Here is a 16,316-nt window from a genome sequence, read left to right as displayed (position 1 = left end):
CCTTGATTCCTCAGGTAACATGCACAGAAGTTTGAGATAGTCTGGCTCCTTTCTGCTCTCTGGTGGACAAATAGAGGTGAAAGAAGTGACTTGCTTACAGAGGTTGGGCTCCTGTTCCAAGGTGGCCCTGCCTAACCAGCGGCCGGGTAACTACACCGTGGGAGTCGAGGAAATGGAACCCTCTATTCTGCCTCATTTACTTCCATTTCAGGTGCTCTAATGAGCCTTACACGCACAGAGAGGCCATTTTGGAGAATCTGAGTAGGTCAGGGGATCGGTGATGGCCTTTGGTCCCTGTGGCAGGGATGCTTAAGCCTAAAAAGGCTGGGACAATTCATGGAAGGCAACTGAGGCCTCCACAGAGAACGTGAGCGATGAGGAGAGTTACATCAGAGCTGTAGAGGGTACAGCCCTCACAGATGGGATTAGTGCTCCTAAAAGATAGAGAGGGCTCGCTTCCCTGTCATGTGATCGCCCAGCAGGAAGACATCAGTCTGCAAACCAGGAAGAGGACCCCGCCAGGGCCTACCATGCTGACCCACTAATCTCTGACTTCCCAGGCTCCAGAATTGTGAGGAACAAATATCTTATTTAATTCACCCAGTGACTATGGTATTTGTTATATATAGCAGCCGGAGCTAAGACGCCTGAGTGAGGGAGACCTCAAAAATTAAGTCCTCTGCCTCCAGGCAGTGCCCCAGGGTTTGCCCCTTAGGAAGGAGGAGAGGAAGGTGGAGTGGGTGTGTGTGGGGTGGGGAAGTGTGGTGGGCTAGGATTCCTACTCACCAGCAAGCTGCCCTTCCTGTCCCACCGCCCTCCTCCTGTAGGGCTAAACCAATCCAGGAAAGCTCTCTTGGTCTCTTTCCCTTTCCTCCCTCTCTGTCCCCTTTTTATCTGCCTTGAGCAGTTGTTCCCCGGGAAGTTCCCCACTCTACCTAGATTTTTGGGTTCTTCTGCTGAAATACTATTTGAGGGATGGGATGGACCCGGCTGGCCGCAGACACACAGAAACGGCGGAAGCCCTGGCTCCAGGGCCAGCTCTGCGGGGGATGGTCGAACGGATTAAGTGTTTTCTCTCTAGGACAATAGGGCCGCATCTTTCCTTCTGTGGGGCTCATTTAACTCTAACTGCAACACTAACCGGCCGGAGGCCGCTGGTCCTTTGATTGCCTGAAAGATACCCGGTCTTCCTTCAGGGTCTCTCTAGCCAGCCGGGGGCCAGCAGGGCACCACTCCGAAAAATTCCCCCAGGGCGCTCTGGGGCAGCAGCCGCTGGCGGATGGTCAACAGCTGCGCCAGGGGCCTGCGCCCCTGGCTCAGTGCGGTGCTCCTGCCCCGCGCGCTGCCGGGACGCTCTCCCCGGAGCATCATCGCAGCGCGTTGCACATACCACGTCACCTCGGCAGGTGTCACTGTGGTCGGGAAAGTGAGTGCTAGCGAGCAGTGCACCTCCCGACTTGGCGTGGGGAGACAGGGGGAGGGGACACTAAACCGATCTGTAAATAACCGCAGGTCCCAAACGGACTAAAACTGTTCCCCAAGATGAAAAATTTTTTCCTTCAGTGGCTGAGACTTATGCAGAAGGCGCCTTTTTTTTTTTTTGGAAAGCAGAGCTGAGACCTGAATCAAGCTCTTCCTTGTCCAGTGGGGTCCTATGGCCCCTTCTCCCTGGTCTTACCTGGGGCCAAAGGCAGATGGTTCTCGAAAGGCAGCAGTACCCCTTGGGGAGCTTTAAATGCAGATCCCGGCCCTCACTTGAGTTTCTTGTTTGGAACTAATGGGACACTGTTCAGGAATATGCATTTTTAACAAGGGCCTCTGGCGTCGCAATTAGTGCGGTGTCTGCCTGGAAAACACTAAATAAAAGAGGCAGATTAAATCAGTTTCCTGAAGGTTTTGAAATAGATTTTAAAAGATGTTTCACTGACTAATTAGAAAATTACGTAAGTAATTTTACCTTCAAGGGGCAGACAGAAAATGACCATTTTCACCACTTTTGTGACTGCGTTTTGGGTCCGATTACTATCAAACACCTGCTGCTGCGCCAAACCCCTTGTCTCCCTTGTGTCTCCCACAACTTGGTGGCATCAGTCTCTTCACACTGCGGAACGGACTGTCTGAGGTTAAGGAACTTGCTCCGAGTGGCCCGGGCAGAATGTTGACTCCACCCCGAGTAAGCCAGGCCACAACAGCGTTGTCATTCTGTGCAGTTTGTGTAAATGGGTAAGGGAAGCTGAGCTCTTGGTCTGTCAGTCTGATCCCAGATATGGTGATATGCAAGTTCTTTGGAGCCGGACACGGAAAATGCACTAGAGATTTAACTTGGAGGTTACCTGCAAACTCAGCAGGGGTTTGGAGTCCAGATTTGGTCAAACACTGGTCATTTTCGTGTCTCAGTAAGTTTTTAGTCCTTTGTACTGATGCACAAAGGCAAATTTATAGCAACAGCCCTAAACCAAGCCACCCACCTTCAGCTCTCGTTTATTGGGCAGCCCCCAAACTCCCTGCCTCCGCGCGCCCCCTACAGTCTATTCTCCGCACCGCAGCCAGAGTGAGCCTTTCAAGCGCTGTCAATCGGATATTGCCACTCAAACCTTCCAATGGATTAGAATAAAATCCAAAATACTAACTGTGGCACTCGGGGTTCTAGTGGCTATGACCCAGGGTACCTCTCCCGCCACATCTTCTACCATTCTCCACTGCCCACTCAGCTCTTTCTTCTTTTATTCCCATTTTAGGGTCTCACCAACTAGAGTATAATGGCCACAGGGGACGAGAACTTTGCCCCGTGCGCTGCTAAATCGTCATTGCTGGCATTCGACAAATACTTGTGAATGAAATATTTATGAAGTAATTTGTGAATCATGTTCAAGTCTTGGATGTTGTTTCTTAAGGGAAATTAGAGTGGGAGAAAGCTCAGCAATGTTCTATTTCACTTCGATGTGTCAGTAAGTTTTTGGAACAGGAAGGGAGGTTGCTGTTTTCATTACTGGGTTGGTTGTTTATGTTTCGAAAGAAGTTACTTGCCACCGATCAGGTGGTGGTTATCTCACCATCTTGGGTAATGTTGGGAGCCCGGAAGCAAGGCTGGAATTTCCTGGGGTCTGAACTGAAGTGATCCGGCCTGCTTAGCTCTGCATCCCCAGTTCTTTGGTCCAATAGCCACCCTCTCTCTCACGGCCACCGTATGCCTCTCACCGTCTACCAGCCTGAAATGTGACTCAGTAGCTGCCCCTGCGTCGACAACCACTATACGAAAGTTATGATTTTTATCTATGCACATGTATAGGAGCAATTGAATTTAGTTCTCATTGCAGAATAAAGTTTCTGTCATTATTAAGGCTTTTTTTCTGTATCTGAAAAAACAAAACCCAAGTTAAACTTTTTCCATAGCAGAGGCAGATTTATAGTGAAGTGAATATAGCTGACGGAAAGTTCAGAGGTACATATCTGTACAATGTCTTTTGAGGTCATAGGCCTGACCTAGGAATGTGTTCAGATGTCACATGTTTTAGTAAAATTTAAAAAATAAAATATCTCAATTGTGATTAGTTAAAACTACTCTTTTTCCTCTTCGGCTTTTCTCCTAATGACTTTTTACATGTGATGGCATTGGAGGTGACAATGGTCATTTTGGGGATCCAGCTAAGAGAAAGGTGAATTGCAGATACATTTGGTTTGGATTTCATGGGATACATTTATTTGGTTCCTTATTATTTCATGTAGAAATAACTTATATTAAGTTACACTAATTGTCCCAGCATGTGAAGGGTTTACATGAACATACCTATGGGCTACGGTGCTTCCCCACCTGGCATTGTGAAACAAAGGTGCCCAACACCAAAGCATGTACATAATGAAGGAGAAATAGGGTTGAAATGTGCAGAGCCAGAAGCTAGTCTGTGTAAAACTTGTGTAATCATTGGAACTTTAATATTGTAAGTAAAAGATTTAGTTCTCACTGATGCTGGGTCAAAGCAGAAGTCACATCCTGTTGGAAATCAATTTAAAAAATCATAATGGGCCACCACAACAAGGACATTTATGACAAACTGGTTCATAAGTGTCTTCAATTTATAATATTTAAAATATAACTACCTTAAAACCTTAAGACATACCTGAAACAAAACCTGATAGAGGTTTTTCTAAATTTGGCAATCTTAAAAATCTTCATGACATTGAGAACAAGTTATTTCTATTTGATATTACAAAAATCATTAACATATAAAAAGTATGAAGCCAAAAATGTAAGAAAAAATAATGGTGGGCTGGTCAGTCACCTAATATACTACATGTATTTATTATAATTACATATAAATTATGTATATAATCCTATGTCTCTAGATTTTTGTGATATTTGTGATGTTTGTTGGTTTTTTACTAATTTTTTATTGAGATACAATTGACAAATAACATATTAGTTTCAGTTATGTAACATAATGATTCAATTTAGGTACATACTGCAAAATGATGACCACAATAGGTCTAGCTAATATCCATCACCACATAGTTACAATTTTTTCTGGTGATGATAATTTGTAATATCTACTCTTTTAGCAGCTTTCAGATATACAGTATAGCATTGTTAACTGTCATCACCACGCTGCGCATCATGTCCCCAGGACATATTTATTTTATAACTGGGATTTTGTACATTCACCCATTTCACCCACTCCTCACCCCTTCGCCTCTGCCTCTGACAACCATCAGTCTGTCCTCTGCTATCCATGAGCTCAGGGTTTTTCTTCTTTTTTGGATTCCACATATAAGTGAGATCATACGATATTAGTCATTCTCTGACTTATTTCACATAGCATAATGGCCTCAAGGTCTATCCACATGTCACAAATGGCAAGACATCCTTCTTTTTTACAGCTGAATAAGATTCCATATATATATATATATATATATCACATTTTCTCCGTTTATCTATCAAAGGACACTTAGGGTATTTCCATGTCTTGGCTGCAATGAAAATGGAGGTGCAGATATCTTTTTGAATTAGTAGTTTTGGTTCCTTTAGATAAGTACCCAGAAGTGGAATTGCTGGATCCTAGGGTAGTTCTATTTTCAATTTTTCGAGGAATCTCCATACTATTCTCCATGGCAGCTTCACCAGTTTAATCTCCCACCAACAATGCCCAAGGGTTCCCTTTGCTCCACAGCCTCACCAACACGTCGTTTCTTGTCCTTTTGATGATAGCCATTCTGACAGGTGTGAGGTGGTTCGTCATTGTGGTTTCTACTTGAACATCCCTGATGATGAGTGATGTTGAGCACCTTTCACGTACCCGTTGGCCATCTATATGCTTCTTTGGAAAAATGTCTATTCAGATCCTCTCCCCATTTTTTAATTGGAATGTTTGTTTTTCTGCTGTTGAGTTGTATGAGTTCTTAAATATATTTTGGATATTATCAGATACATGATTTGCAAATGTTTTCTCCCATTCAGGAGGTTGCCTTTTCATTTGGTTAAAGGTTTCCTTTGCTGTACAGAAACTTTTTACCTTGATGTAGTCCCACTTGTTTAATTAGCTTGTGCTGCCTTTTGCCATCTGTCGGCTTTTTAAAATTTGTAATCGGTTGTGATTTCATTTTTCATTCTAAGTCATCACTTTGTACCTCCCCTACCTATCTACTAATTTTCTGCTGCCCCGAATGGATGAAAACAGGTAAACAACACCTCCTTCAGGAAACTTCCTTAATGCGCCTATGAGGGTCTGCTGCATACTACACAACTAATTCATCGGAAAGGAAGAAATAGACTGAGAGAGGGAGAAACTGGAGAGAGGAGGACAGAAATTCGAACTGAACAGGTGAGAGTGGGCAAAGAGAAAGATGAAGCCCCAGTAATAACTACTAACTATAAAGAGACACATAAAGCAAAATATTAGGAAAATGTAGCGTAAAACAGACGAAACATTTTGCAGGGTTTTCTCAACTCTCTGCCAGGCCTTTTCCAGATGGTAACTGAACCATTTGTTTAAATTAAGTCTTGCTTAAATTATAAGGAGCCGAGCTAATTTTCAATGTCAAGAAATTTTGAATAAGCCGTGGGAGGTGGGAGAACATACCGTGCTGTGGGGTGGGGAGGTGGCTGCACGTTTGCCAGCTGAGGATTTCTGGGATCCTTCTGGTGGCGTTCGCGCGCGTTTAAAGTCGTAATCACCCTGCCGAAGCCGGCCACTTCTTCGTGATTGTAGTGCTGAAGCCCAGTGCCGTGAAACCTTCGACATCTTTGGTGGAAAACTGCTTTTCAAAAAGTCTCCGAAGTGAAGACTCTAATGGAGGGAGAGTGAAAGCTAGAGTGGTGGCGTGTGGGGAGGTGTCTCGCCCACTTCCTTTTTTTTTTTTTTCTTTTGATTATAGTTCTTATAAAGTTCTTTGAATAAGAAATAATTTTTAGAACCAAGAAGCAACCTATAGGATTAAAAATTAAATTAGTGTCCTAAGCAGCCACGTGTGGAAAAACGAATTTCCTGACATTACGAAGTCCTGAATGTTTATATTGATGGCTCCGGGGTTTAAGATGTACTGTCAAAGGAGAATGAAGAAAACACACGGAGGAGGAAAGGGCAGAGATCGCAGGGTCTTTCTTGTCCGAACATCCGTAAAAGGGAAGCAGATAAGGCCAAATTGTCCACTTCCCTCTCTTAAAGCTCTGAGCTCCTTCGCCCCCTGAAACCAGCTCCGCGGTTCGTCTCCAAGTCCTCCCCCAGCATCTCCAGCTAATTGAAGTTCTCGGTCAGGTGGTTTCCTCCACACCCACCTGCCCCAGCTGTGTCTTTCAAAAACACTTAGAAGCTTCAGCCAAGCTAGTTTTCTTTTTAACTTTCGATTTTTATTGAAAGGTAAATTAGGAGTTGGGAACAATCCCAGCTTAACTTTCCCGATACTGTCACTAAGTGGCCACGGGCAATTGCTTGAAAGCTGCAGCCGCCAGATGACAGTCTGAACAGAACAACCCACGGTGGCCAGCAAACCTCGAAAGGGTCGGCAGCCTCTCGCGCGCCGCCACAGCCAGTGATTTGTATGCTTTGCTGAACCTTAGATGGAGAAACCAAGCCTCCTGGATCTGTGAAATTTGGATCAGAACTACCTGAACAGCTTCTCCGTCGGCTTTTCTGGGCTAAAGGGACGAAAAATGTCATCGTTGAAAGCTAATGATGATGATATCTAACAGAAAATTACTTGCCCATGTACATACACATCAAGTCGAATCAGTTCCGGGCCCTGTTCACCTGATGCCAATGACACTTAGAGTAGCTCATTGCCGCGGGCGCGAGCATTCCACTGGTTCAGTCCCAGCGGGGCGTATAAAGGCAGTGTGGCATATCAAAGGGAGATCGAACCCAGTTCCAGGCCTGCCTCAGTTGCCTGCCAGCAAACAGTGTAAAGCTGGGTAAGTCACTGGATCCCTGGGGTCCTCGATTTTCCCCTTTTGTAAGTGGGGGATGATGTACTCTCCCCTATTTGCTTGAAAGGTTAGTTACAGAGGTCAAAGTGATTATTGCTGTTGAAAGGGTTTCTAAAAACTTCTATACCGATGTAAATAGAGCATATTATACAAATGACAGGTTCTCTACCTCTAACATCTTTCATTAAGGTCTTGAGCCCCAGACCCCTGCTGAAGCCGCCTACACACTCTCTCCCCAAGGGCATTTCAGCTGATGGGGCTCCTGGCTTTTGAATCCCTCGGCTTTTGTGATTGATAAGATTCTTTCACTTTAAGTACAAGTCAGTACTATTTGCAAAGATTTTTTAAGACTCGGTGAACTTCAGGAGTCTTTTATTTGCCACGAGTTTGCCCTGAACCTCAATCAGCCTCATACAAAAGCGCCCGTGATTGATGAGCATGTGGTGATAATGCCTGAGTGATGAAATGAATGAATACAAATTAATGCACAGAAAAAATATTAGCTAGCCTACAGCTTTCATCAGCCCTTCCAGTTTTTATTGTGTAATGATAATGAAGTAAATGGCAGGGCGCATCACTAACCTAATGAAGCATTGTCATCGTCTGCGCTCTGGACAGATTTCTCTGGTTTACTTATCCGCTCCTATTAGGCTGTTAAGCCCGGTTGTAGTTTTTCTGTTATGTTCTATCTTACCTTGCTTAGTTAAGCTTTCCAAGAGAAAGGGCATATTTTTTTTTCCCCCTTACAATTCACTATTCTTTCACGGGGTAAAATATGAAAGTAATTGCCAGTAATAGGAAAACAGACCTCACGGTTTTCAGATGTGGAAATCCAAATTAGAAAACAAGGACCTTGGTTGTTTTTGTATTTATTTTTTTCAAATTATAAAAGAAGGATACGCTTATTGGAGAAAATCTATACCAAAAAAAAAAATCAAAAGGGACCGAAAAACACCGTAGCACAGGACACTATCCTTCCAGTATTTTTTCCCAATGCATTTTTTTTTTTTAGCTTTAATCATTTGTTGATTCATTTCGTGAACACTTTTTTTGGTCACCACGCTGGGCAGTGTCTTTCTTGGAAGACACTGGTGACCAGGATAGTTCACCCAGTTTTGTATTTGTTTTCTTTGTTTACCACAAGGCTTCTCTCAGATTCTGTTTCTTCACCTATTTGTGAATATGTCATGGGCATGTCTGCAAAACTGTTCAATTATTTGCCGGTGTGGATTGTTAACTAATAATCATGTCATTCGCTCAGTCACAAGAAAGTATCTGACCATGTGTTACTTATAATAAAACTATAATCCTAATGTAGCTGGCCCACAATGGATGAGACCCGCAAATTCTGTCTGTTATCATTGCCTTGTGCTATCAAATTTTTCAAAGAAGCAAGTATCCCATGATTCTATTGTAATCTTAGGCATAGGTTTTGAGGCTCATCCTTTCAAGTTATGGGGCCCAAGAAAATGGTAGTGAGCCTAGCTATTTTTCTGTTTATTTGTTTGTTTTGTTTTTATGGCAGAACAAAAGAGAAAGAATGAATGCCGCTGTTTTGATCCTTGCTCACATGGGGTGGGATGGTTTTCTGTAGCATTCCCTCAGCCCCCAAAGTCTCTAAAGTTCTGACAGATAGGCCATCCTGTTAGAACATCCCCTGTATATGATGGATCAAAAGAAAGCAGAGTGAGAAGTATTTTCCCTCTAAATTATTCAAATTTAAGAATACAGGTACACATCATACTGCAGCATCTGTAAAAATGTCTCTCTCGCTGGGATGGAGCAAATCCCTCCCTCCTTAGTCAAAGCCAATTAACTTCCCACTGACTTAAGTGGCCTCCCCAGTCACAGAGGGGATCTCCCTTGTTTCCTTTTGTACACAGGCCTCCCCTCCAGCCCTTTAATGAAATGGTCTAAACATTTGTATACAGTCAACTGAGTGCGATATTCAGATATTCACGGTAGGGAAGGCTGAACAAAAGGGAGGTATGAGGCCCACAATGACTTCGTGATCCATCCTGGGAAATTACAGAAACTTTCCCACTTTTCCAGTAATATTTCCTGAGTGTGTGTGTGTGTGTGTGTGTGTGTCTCTCTCTCTCTCTCTCTCTCTCTCTCTCTCTCTCTTTTTATAGCACAAAGGCAAGGTTTCAGATCGCTTTTTCAGAAATAGGTTACATTTTTCATACTGTAGAAGTCAACGTATATATGTAAATATTGAGATTAAATGTTTCAGTGTCTAGATGATTCTCTGCTAAATTTTCTGAGAGGTTCATTGGCTTCTGTTGCTCATTTTAGTACAGGATAGTAATTTTAAAATACAATAGGATAAAAATCTTTTATTCTGATAAGCAGTTGCTGGAAATTAAAAGTGTGGCCACACACACAACACAACACAAACATATTGTCAAAAAAAAACAAAACAGCTGGACAGTCGTTAGAGAGGTAAAAAGTAGATTTTATTCAGGACTGTTGCGATAGAGGAAAAAGACCTCAGCATAGACTTGGGCTCGGTTCTGAATACAGCAGGGGCAGAGGAGATCCACAGCCAAAGATCAGAGTAGGGGTCAGTGGATGGAAAATTACTAAGGAAACAGCAGGCATGAGGTGGGGTTCGGCTAAACTGACACACACATACATACACACATATACACACACACACATATACCTTGTTCATTTTGTTAATGAAACTAGGCAACTGTGCTTATTTCTGTTGTTAGAACTTGGTATTTTTCTATCATATTCAATTTATTCATAAATATAAGCTATCTATATTCCAGAGACCAATTTCAGGGTACGATCCTTATCTTTTTTGAAGATTAACCAGTTTGCTCAGAGTCACACTGGCCGGCCATAGATCCAGAACTAGATTTGTGAAGTCTGTCTTTTCACTCTCTCAGTACCATGGATAGAAACAACGTGAGTTTTAGGTCCAGGACACAGCCACTGCCCTCCATCCCTAACATGATGTCAAAGCATTTGAGAATAGATGGAAAGACTTGCCATACCCAAGTTTGCCCTGGGAACCCCCATAATCCCAATGTAGAAATTATTTTTTTTTTTAAGTTGAGTAAGCTTTGGTTGTAAGGAAGTTTGCTCCCAGGACTTCTTGGGTTGTCTGAAAGCATGGAATTTCAGTGTGTGTGGTTTTAAAGGCTCTTTACTTCTCCTTGCATGATCTGATTTGTTCTGAGTTCATCTGCTATGAATATAGATTATAGGGAGACTGTCAAAATTCACAGGTCTTGCATAATTTCTCCCCAATGAAATAGAGAATTGGGACCTATTTAATAATCAGTTACAAAGGTTTTCAACCAAAAAAGTCACAGCTAAACAGCATGAGGAAAACAGAACGATCTTCCTTTTCTCTATCCAGACAGCTAACCTCATGGCCACTGAGTTTTCTAAGGATAAATACAAAATGTCTCTTGAATATTCATTCAATGAACATTTATTGAGTGCCTATCATGTGCTACCATCTTGTCTAGGTATTTGGGATACATCATTAGGGAACAAACAGACAAAGATCCCTCACCTCATAGAGCTTTTATGCTATTACACTTTTAAGCATTCTAGGCTATTTGGAAATATCGATGACATATAGATATTCCACTGGTCTGTAAATTGCAAACTGGTAACCAGAGGCTCAGTTCAGCTCACAGATGAGTTCTTTGGAGAGTCGAGTGGGTTTCAGTTAGTTTGAATGCTTTAAAAGAGCTACACACCATCCAGAAGACACAAGCCCGCACTAGTCGGCTCTTACGCTCCGTCGGCTTCACTCATACACTTGCCTCTCTGGCCCCTGAAGGCCCCTGAGTTTGTGGGGCCCCTGGCATTTAGTATGTCCATGCTCAACATTGGTCACTCATGTTCATCTGGAACTGTCAGCATTGACTCTCTTCCCCCACCTCAAAGAATTCAGAGGCTCCAAATGTGTTCAGAGCTATATCTAAAATGTCAGGCATCTATTTCTGAGGAAGCTAGTGGACATCTCGTCTCTCCTCAAGTGTCAGCCTATTGCACTGTGTGGCCCCCTTTCTCATGCTGTTCTTTTGAAGTGGGAGGCTCCTCCCAACCCCCACCCCCCATAAATCCTCCCCATCTATTCAACCCAGCTGATTCTTTTTATGAGCGTTCTCATCTCCTTCATCCATTAATTCATTCTACTCTAACTCTTGTCAGTTTCCCCCACTTTGGACCCAGAGCACACTTACAGTAGTTGATATCATCCATTCATTTATTTGTTCAACATTTTATTGATTCACTACCCTGTCCTGCCCGAGGCACTCCAAATTTAGCTCTTAATTCTATATTGTCTTAAACGGTTTAGTGATAGCTGTGATGTGTTCATCTCATCTCTTCAATAAAACTGTATTTTTCAATGTGAGAGGCTAGCTGTGTCTGAGGTCACCATTAGCCACAAGGTGTTTTTGCATGAGTTAGAAAAGAAGCCTCCTCTGGTGCAATGCCTGGGGAGGGAGCACCCAGTACCCACCTGCCACCTCATCTGTGCCCCTCCCCAAGTACTGAATGACTGTCTGGGACAGCCTACCAACCATCAACAAATGACAACAAAGAGTAGACACCACAGAAAGGCTTAAAAAATAATTCATTTTGTTTAAAACATAGAATGCTGTTGATTATCACTAATAATAGAAAGATTCTTCCTAGCTTCAGATTAACCAGGCTCCCAAAGGTAACAGTCAGTTTCGAATCCTACATTATATACATCAAGTTCTTGTCAAGTTCTCCGTTTTTACTAGGGTGACAATATAATTCACTTTCCAAACTTGGTCACCTATGACAGAGGAGTTTCTGTTAGCAATTACACCAGAACAATGGGGCTTGACTGGGGCTGTCCCAGGCAAATGCGGGGGCGGGGGGTGTCTATGGACCCTCTTGTCTATGGTAGTAGAACAAGCAGGACCTTTTACTACTAACCATTTAAAAAGATGTCTTAGTCCATTTGGGCCGCGCTAACAAAAATGCCTTAAACTGGTGGCTTCTAAACCACAGGAATTTATCTCTTACAGTTCTGGAGGCTAGGGAGTACATGATCAAAGCACCTGCAGATTTGGTGTCTGGCAAGAACCCACTTCCTGGGTCACAGCTGGGGCCTTCTTGCTGTATCCTGACATGGTAGAAGGGATAAGCAAGCTCTCTGGAGCCTCGTTTATGAGGGCATTCATCCCAATTATGAGGGCTCCACCCTCCTGACCTAATCACCTCCCAAAGGCTCCATCTCCTAATACCATCACCTTTAGACTAAGGATTTCAAATTAGAGATTTTGGGAGCATACAAACATTCAACCCTAGCAGAAAGTATCCACTCTAGTGTCCGACAGACATAGGGCAAAGGGAGACCTGCTTCCCAGATTCAGGGCATCAGTAAGGACTGTTGCTGAGTTCACACACCATTATATTTTAGAGTTGAGTGGGCTTTGATAAGTCTAGCTAGTCACCATATTCTCTGCTACACTGGCCTCAACACAAATCCCTTTAGCATTAGTATTGGGACTTTCAAACATGTATTGCCACTGCAGTGAAAGGCTGTCTCCTCACAAATCCTCAATGGCACCATTTTTAGGTTGATTATTACCATCCACCACCATCATCATCTTTCAACATCTCAGCACCCATGGTGGGGTGGTATCATAGCTCTCTGGAAAATGACACTTGGGAAGACCTAAAGGGATTTTTATGCAACAAGGCTGGATTCTCAGCCCTTGCTAGTCATGCAATGAATCCTAACTGGCTGTTTGATCATGAAAAAAATTTTCCATATAACATCTTTCTCTCCAAAGCAAAGGAAGAAATTCTACCTAATGATGTCATTAAAAAAGTTGGAAGAAGGGAGGGTTACCTATTTGGGGGGAGCTTCTTTAATCTCAAGATCAAGAAAGTTTCACTCAGCTCACTAAGCTTCCTTCTTAGAAAGTTGCACTAGCTCCTCTTAGTCTTTCCGACGTGGAGGACAAATGTTTAGTCTTTCTGGAGTTTCCAATCCTATTTGAGGATACAGCAAAATATTTTTGACCCTGAACTTTTTAAAATAGACTAAGAAACTCACATGCAATGCACATGCATAAGGTCCCCTATGTTTATGCCTATATGTATAGCTCATCTCTATACAAAGAGACGCACACAAACACCTTTCATTTCGATAAAGAAAGCACATTCTATTCATAGGAAAATAGTTGGGTCAGGCTTTCTGGGCTTTTTGTTTGTGCGCCACAGGGTGCCTGATTGCACTGCAGGGGCAGGCATCCGATGTCACGCCAGCCACCTACAGCACGCACGGTGCCAGAGGCAGAGATGCGAGCGCTAATTAGAGGGTGTCAGGAGGCAAGGAGAGAAGGAAGGGGGCAAAAAAAAAAAAAAAAACGCATAAAACTTTCCATGAAGATGGAGCGTAAAAGAGGGTGGGTTTCTCCTTTTCGTTTTTGGTGGGAACTCTCTGCTTTTGTACTGTACTTATTTCAAGAGAGTACTCTCTCCCTCGTTCCGTAATGTGCAGCCGAGAGCTGGATTCATAGAGATAGCTGGATTATCTTTTGAACGTTGCCTACGTGCTTATAATAAACACTTTTCGATCTGCTTTTATTCACGCGTCACGAGACTCCCTCTGCCCTACGCTAACCACAGCTGACAGTTCTTATTCAAGAATCTTCGTGAAGGTTCCCCAGTTTTGTGAAATCGATATTATATAAACCAGCACTTTTTATCTTTTTAGGAGCCATTTGTAGCTCTGTGTTTTTCACAGACATACCTTTTTACTTAAGTGGGTGAAATCTCCTCATTCTGGGTGGTTATGTTTGGTGGACAAAGTTGGTGTTGACTCATGAGGGTCTTATTATAATGTTACTAATAAATTACAGTGACTTCCAGTGACTAAGGATTTGCACATTTCCAGCCATACACTTGGCATTTTTCTAGATCCCATTTTTCCCTGCCTATAGTTGTCACCTTGTCTAGGTAAGCCTTTCACCACCCTCTCTGAATATCAAAATCACCTGGGGAAGATGAAAAATACCCAGTGTCTGAGTCTTACTCCAGACCAGTGAAATCGGAACCTATGAAGGGCACCATCCGGGCACTTGGTTGCTTGAGAAGTTCTCCAGATGATTCCAATATTCAGGCAGTTTGCGAACCGCTGGCTCTGTCCTCATCATGTGACACATGGGCTTCAGGAATACCTATGAGTGGATCCGTGTGGGCCCCATTCTCTTCTCTCTTGAACTAAATGCCACCTACTGCCTAATCAGCCTCTTTATGATTCTTAATCAGATCACCAGAGCCAGCACTAGGGTGATGCGAATGAGGCACTTGGGGCCTAAGTGTAAGGAGACGCTCGCTCTCGAGGTCCCTCGGTGCCTTTTGTGTTTCACCCTCCTGCACCTGCAAATCACTTGACCTTCACAGGACCTTGTACTTTGTTGCCCTTGAAGTGAAACCACTTACTTACCTCCTTCGCTTCTACCGATGCCTGCCTGTCTGATACTATACTTGGCAATCCTGTTTAGCAAATATCATTCTAAGGAAACACGACATCTTTCTAAATTGCCTTCAGAACCAGCACCAAGCCAAAATTTAATGTCCTCTTCCTTTTAGGTATACATTTTTAAAAATTTATTATTTTTATTTTATGGCATAATTGTTTATTTACCAAGACATTTTATCCTGAGTAATCTGCTTTACCTCTTCCAAATGCAAATTACTTCTCAAAAGACCAAATTCCACATTCTTATTTTGTTTCGAGAACATGCCGTCATGGGGTTCCCAGGGCTTTTGTGCCCTGTATTATGTATTGACTCCTGAAACCACCCTAGAGTTGTGGAATTATTTAGCTTTCATGATGACAAATGATATGATATATCATTAATGCCTATTACAGACCCTAGACATCACAATAGATGTTAGTTTTCTTGCCTATAGACTCTTATTTCTAACAGCCTACTGCATATACCTCCACGGTGAGGTCCTACCCCTACCTCAAATGAATGTGTCTGAAACTCCCTCATCAGCCCCACCTCTAGATTTTCTTCTTCTAAACCTTCATGTTTTCAGTTCTCTATCCTGGCGACTCACCCTACCTTCTACCCCACCGCATCAGACAAGAATCCTGCCCCCCACTCACCTACCCCTCCATCCAAGCCAATTCTAAGACCTCATTCTACCCTCTCGGCTGCTTCTCATCTCCATAACCAATCCCAGTCACTCCTCGCCTACCATGTTCTCTCCCACCTCTTTATCTTTGCAAATGTTGCCTTTCCTGCCCAAAGAGTTCTTCCAGTTCTCGACAGATTAGTGCACAGTCCTGACCTAGTTAGTGGCACATTCCAAGGGAAACTTACTGTGAATCCTGCCCCAGAGAGTGAACTCCCCAGTTCTGAGTCTTCATAGCCCCTGGTGGATGCCCTCACCATAGCTTTTATCATAATTACTGTGATTGTAACTATAACTCTTCTTGAAATCCTGGATTCCCTGAAGACAAGAGCCACTTCCCATCTCTCTCTGTAGCCCCAGGTTTTTCACCCAGTTAAGGACAGCTAACAGGTCTAAAGGGAGATTTGTTAAGGAAGAGAATAGCACAGTGGTGGTAAAAAGCAAACACTCTGACAACAGAAATCAAAATCTTTGGTACTTCTTGCTAGTTGTATGAATCCAAGCAAATTACATGAATGCCCTCTGCTGCAATTTCCTTGTCTATAAGTTGAGATAATAATAGGACCTACCTCATGGGATTTTTGTGATGAGTGCATGAATTGATAACTTTAGAACACCTCCCAACTCTGACATTCTAAAATCCTATGCAAAGATTCCCTCTCTTTTATATATGAATAAGTGTATATATGAATTCAGGGACTGTATATAATCTTGAAATTACCTCTAGCACCTA

This window comes from Rousettus aegyptiacus, unplaced genomic scaffold, assembly GCF_014176215.1.
Source record: "Rousettus aegyptiacus isolate mRouAeg1 unplaced genomic scaffold, mRouAeg1.p scaffold_m13_p_13, whole genome shotgun sequence".
Classification (NCBI taxonomy): domain Eukaryota; kingdom Metazoa; phylum Chordata; class Mammalia; order Chiroptera; family Pteropodidae; genus Rousettus; species Rousettus aegyptiacus.
Note: the sequence above shows the minus strand (reverse complement) of the source record.